Source organism: Plecotus auritus, assembly GCF_963455305.1.
Source record: "Plecotus auritus genome assembly, chromosome: 4".
NCBI lineage: Eukaryota > Metazoa > Chordata > Mammalia > Chiroptera > Vespertilionidae > Plecotus > Plecotus auritus.
Genome location: NC_137775.1, coordinates 84,389,247 through 84,395,246, shown reverse-complemented (window position 1 = coordinate 84,395,246; position 6,000 = coordinate 84,389,247).

Below are 6,000 nucleotides of genomic sequence, written 5' to 3'. Positions count from 1 at the left end.
CAATTGCATAATATTGCCTCCAGCAACAAACCTTACCTAATCATATGAGTCTGCATCACTTCAATGCAAATATAAACAGTGCAAGAAAAAGCCACATTCAGCCTTGAACCAAAAGCAGTGAGATGCACGAAGAAACATACCCCTCTAATATACACTGAAGGAGCTAAAAGCACTAACTTCTATGATGAAATTATCTTCCCAGAGCTTCTTAGGCAAGTAAAGGAAAACAGAACTAATGTGTTGCAAACAATTAATTTTACTTCCCATGAAAGAAAAAAAAAATCTAAATTTTGCATTTACCATTAGGGAAAAATTTTAAATGTTGATTCAGTTTTAAATATTGATTAAAATATTAAGTATGTTAATACATGTTAGGCCCTTAGAACAATTCCTTGCATGTGATTGGTACTATCTGATTTAGCTATTATTAGTTTTTTTTAATTACTATTATTCCTATTATTAATTTAGAAGTGCCTCTGACTACTCCATCCACTGGATCCACATTTATTTAGGTCATAAAAGCCATACTAGGGGAAGTGCATTAGACCAGGATTCAGGAATCTCAAATTCTATTCTTTGTATAAACATCACTTTTGCTGTGACACTGAGCATCCCACTTTGCTTTTCCAGATATCATTTGTGCTCAACACTCACGGGGGAAGCCTGTGCTACATGATGAAGTCACCTGCATAGACTGTCCACTCCTTCTGTGGAAAGGGACATGCTGGCCTACACTGAAAGATTGTAGACACCCGTGCTCCAAAGGAAAATGCATTTGAAGCAGAGGGAAAGGTTTCTTCCCACATGGTTCAAAAAACTAAAGCCTTCCCTAAAACAAAAGGACCCCCTCTTCAAGCACCTTAGCTCCAGATTTCCCACATTGCTCATAACCATCAATTCCTTCGTCCAAAAAGGCTGCCATGCTAAGATCACCAAAAACAGACATGTTATAAACTGAGTCATGAAAACAGGGACACTGGCTACATACATTCTCATGGAAAAGTCAGTTGAAGTCTGAATCATGGTGAGGTGTCTGCAATCGAGAGCCCTTCAACAGCCTGGAAAAGGTGGGCACTGAGAGGACATGGGTGGTAGCAAGAAGGGGATTACTGCCCATTGACAGTAGTATCTACTTAACCATTCTACTCAAATCTAACCTTCATAGCAATTTTAATTCCAGACGCAACTCCTCAAGGACACATGACCCTATGCCTTGGTTTGCCTGAGTCAGTCTTAGTTTACCCCTTTTGTCTCAGATTACCAATAGCACCCTTTTTTCTCTCTCAAAAGTACCTGGTTTGGATGATGCGATATGGTTACTTTTTTTTTATAAGCAGAGTAAAAAAAAAAAAAAAGTGGATGATGAGGTTATAGGTATCTTTCCTTTTCAAAGTAATATCCAATAATCCAATCTGTAACTTCCTTCTTCACCTCTCCATTTCTGATGACTTATTTCCTTACAAATACAGGAGAAAAACAGAAATAGCTGTACATGCAAGGTAACTTCTTACAGAGGTTAGAAAATAGGAATTCAGGTTTGTTTCATCTTTACCTGGACTATGATGTCATATGCCTGTGAAAATCTAAAGTGAACAAAGTGAATGTGTATGCCACTGAACTTGGATTCAGGGCTTACATGCACACTGTCACTCCACCAGGGAGTCAGAACACCTTCGGAGTAACAATTTCCTCTACACAGGACCGTGTGCCTGCAGCCCCTGATATTCTCCTTTCAACAGATAAAAGAGTTGTCATCCACTTTGTCACAGTAATTTTTCTTTTTTATCTTCACCTGAGGATATGTTATTTACTGATTTTAGAGAGAGAAGAAAAGAGAAAGAGAGAGAAAGGGAAACATTGATTGGTTGCCTTCCATATGCACCCTGACCTGGGATCGAACCCCCAATCTATCAAACCAGAAACCTTTTGGTGTACAAGATGACACTCCAACCAACTGAGACAGTTGGCCATGGCTGTCAGTAATTCTTAAATTTAAATTGTAATGAACTATTTAAATTACCAAGAGGGAATTTCTATACAGAACCACGATCAAGAGGCTTCCCATTTGATTTGATTCTGAAAATATTTGTTTTAATGACTTATATGCATGTAACAACTTCCCAATCATTGATATTTGCTTTCATTAAAGATAATGTGCTTGTGTCCAACATGTCAGGTTGTTAAAATTATTTAAAATTTCCTGTGCCTCTTTTTTTCCCCAAATCATTTTCAGTCTAACTAGATACTGAAATTCCTCCAATGGACTTTATGAGAAGGAGTAAATTAGTAAACCCTTAAAATTGCTTAGATAAAAAGAAATATGAAAGGAAATTCACATTTATCGAACTATCCTATCTACCAGGTACACTAGGATAAATGTTTTTCTTTTGTTTATCTTGTTATTCCTCATGAGAGTCTGGCAGGATAATTCTCTAATCTACAAATGAGGAAACTGAGGTCCAGAGAGCAAATTGTCAAAGATTCCACAAATCCTGCTCTCTGATGCTACGCAGATTCCTGGGCTTCATAAACTATTTCCACGGAATGGTCATCCTACAGGACAAAACGAGGAGTCCGATGCAGGACTACCTTGTGCTAATATTTTAAAACCTTTGCCTGAATACTATTTTATCTTATAAAAAGGACATGATAAATATGATAAAGCTTTGAGAATTTTTCAAACTTTTACAAATGCAAAAATTTACTTCATTTATTAAAGTAAGAATGGTGTGATTATGCATCTCTACATTCTAGTTAATCCATGGTCTGCTTCTTGCTTCTGAGGGACCAGGCGGAGGGAGAGGATTCTATTACCAAATTCAATAGTGAGTCCAGCTGATTTGGCTGTTTTTGATGAGCAGGGTGCAAGGGTGATTTCCTCCCTGGGTTCTTGTCCAGATGGATTTGAAGAATGAAGCCACAGACAAAAGGTGGTAGGTGAGAACTACAGAAACTTTATTGCAAGCAGATACTACTTCTAAAACCCTAATCCTGCATTTCTAATTCTAAGACTCTGTCCCTCCTGGCAGGGAGAGACAGAGGGGTCCCCTAAGGAGGGTGGCCACCGCTCTCTTGTCTGAGGTATTATATATCCTGGAGACCACCCTTTCCCTTATTGTGCCTTTCCCACCGTGGGATCTTAGCCTTGTAATCAGTTCCCACAACCCTCTCACCCGCACTTCTCCTCTTTTTGGTTATCTCATTTGTTCAGGTTGGAGTTGCTTTTGACCTCCCTTATGGCTTTCTCTCAGTTGTCCAGGCTGGAGAAGTTTTATTAACCCTTAGGTCAGGGCTGCTTTAGATCTAACTTATGGCTGCTTTCATTGCTTAGGCCAGAGATGCTGCTATCCTCTCTGGATCCCGCCTTTCCTGTCTGCCTAATTAAACTAGCTAGCTCATCATTATCACAGCCCTAGCCAGTTTGGCTCACTGGATAGAGTGTTGGCCTGCAGACCAAAGGGTCCCGGGTTCAATTCCAGTCAAGGGCATATACCTCAGTTGCAGGTTCCTCCATGGCCCAGGCCCTAGTTGGGGCTTGTGCAGCAGGCAACCAATCGATGTATTTTTCTCACATCGATATTTCTCTCTATCTTTCCCTCTCTCTTCCACTCTTTCTAAAAATCAATGGAAAAATATCCTCAGGTGAGGAATAAAAAAAGAGTGAGTCCAGTCTATTTTACCAATACATCAAACTTCACAGGCTTGTATACAATCTCACTACTAAATGGATCCAAGGAGACTGGATACTTCATTACAAAAATATGACATAGGGAAAGGGGAGCAAAGGGAAAACCTTTATACAGACTAAAAAAATTGGGGTAGGATCATTTTTTTAATTGATTTTTAGAGAGAAAGGAAGGGAGAGGGAGAGAGAAACATCAATGTGAGAGCAGAACATCAATTAGTTGCCTCCTGCATGCCCCCTACTGGGAATTGAGCCCGAAACCCAGGCATGTGCCCTCACCCAGGGACTGAACCAAGACCTCTTGGTGCACAGGACAACACCTAACCAAATGAGCCACACAGGCCAGGGCTTGGTAGGATCTTTTAAAAATAAGATTAAAGTAACAAAACGAAGCAAAAACAGTGGTTTGGAGGGAAGCACTTGAACAGTAAGTGCTTCTCTTCCCAAAGCAAACTGAGAGTCTTCCTCAAATATTCTCATTGCATCTTCCTCACACTGAGAAGGGCGCATCACTTCTTGGTATCCCTGCGAATAACTCATGACTGAATCTAAGCATTAGGAAATACTAACAAGCCCAACTTGGAAGATAGTCTATTCCTTCCCAAAATATCGAGGAATGGTCTGTACTTCTAAAACACCAATGCTATGAAAGACTAAAGAGATTTGTCTTTTATTATGAAAGACAAGGAGAAACTATTGATGACCGGAACTGTGAGCTGAGGAGTTTTCTGAGGGTCGTGTCTCTAGATGCCTAAGAATGAGCTCCGCCCTGTCTGGTTTGGCTCAGTGGATAGAGCGTCAGCCTACAGACTCAGGGGTCCCAGGTTTGATTCCGGTCAAGGGCATGTACCTTGGTTGCGGGCACATCCCCAGTAGGGGGTGTGCAGGAGGCAGCTGATCGATGTTTCTCTCCCATCGATGTTTCTAACTCTCTCTCCCTCTCCCTTCCTCTCTGTAAAAAATCAATAAAATATATTTTTAAAAAAAAGAAAAAAAGAATGAGCTCTGCGGACCAGAAGATTTCAGCAAAAGTGTGGAAAATTTGCAAGCAGGCTCAGACTCCCCAACGGGAAAAGGACCCAAAGAATGGGTTGCCAGCAAAGCAAGTTGTTCTAGGAGTATATATGTGCCACAAGCCTGATCCATATCTATGTCACCACCTGACTGATTCCCTCATTGTTTTTGCCCAGCAACGGACCTGAACTTTCTCTGTTTCTATGTGTACTGTACACCTTGTTGCTGCAGGCCCTCCCTTGGTTTCCCATGCCTCCCTCTCTGTATCCAAAAACATTTTATTTTTTTCAGGATGGTTGGTTTCTGTTATTAAGCTTGCTTAAACTGCCGTGTCTGCCCCTATCTATGTTCTACCTGCCCTTGTTTCCCTCGGGACCCCTGCCCTATCTGCCTGGGTTTCAAGCTAACTTCTTTCACTATTCCCCCACCCCACCTCACACCTGTCAAAAAGAGATTAAAGGGGCATGACCGCTAAATGCAACATGTAATGTCCTGTTGAATCTTGGGCCTGAAATGTTTTCTTTCTTTCTTTCTTTCTTTATTTCTTCTTTCTTTCTTCCTTTCTTTCTTTCTTTCTTTCTTTCTTTCTTTCTTTCTTTCTTTCTTTCTTCCTTTCTCTCTCTCTCTCTCTCTCTCTCTCTCTCTCTCTCTCTCTCTCTCTCTCTCTCTCCCTTCCTTCCTTCCTTCCTTCCTTTTTTTTTTTTTTTTTTGTTGTTGTTAATCCTCAACTGAAGATATTTTCCACTGATTTTTAGGGAGAATGAGGAGGGGGAGAGGCAGAGAGAGAGAGAGAAACAGTGATGTAAGAGAGACACATTGATTGGTTGCCTCCCACACATGTCCCAAACAGGGTGAGAAATTGAACCTGAAACCAAGGTACGTGCCCTTGACAGGAATCAAATCAGTGACCCTTCAGTCCTCGGGCTGACACTCTATCCACTGAGCCAAACTGGCCAGGGAGTTTTCTTTTTCTATAAAAAAAAAATGAAGGTGTAAAATGTGAATAATCTTTATAGATCAGATAATATTATTCTTAATTTCCTGACTTGACCATCACACTGTGTAAATAAGAGTATAATCTTGTTTTTAGGAAGTACACTAAACCATTTAAAAGTAAAAGCAGCCCTAACTGGTTTGGCTCAGTGGATAGAGTGTCGGCCTGCAGACTGAAGGGTCCCAGGTTCGATTCCACTCAAGGGCATGTACCTTGGTTGCAGGCACATACTCAGTAGGGGGTGTGCAAGAGGCAGCTGATTGATGTTTCTAACTCTCTATCCCTCTCCCTTCCTCTCTGTAAACAA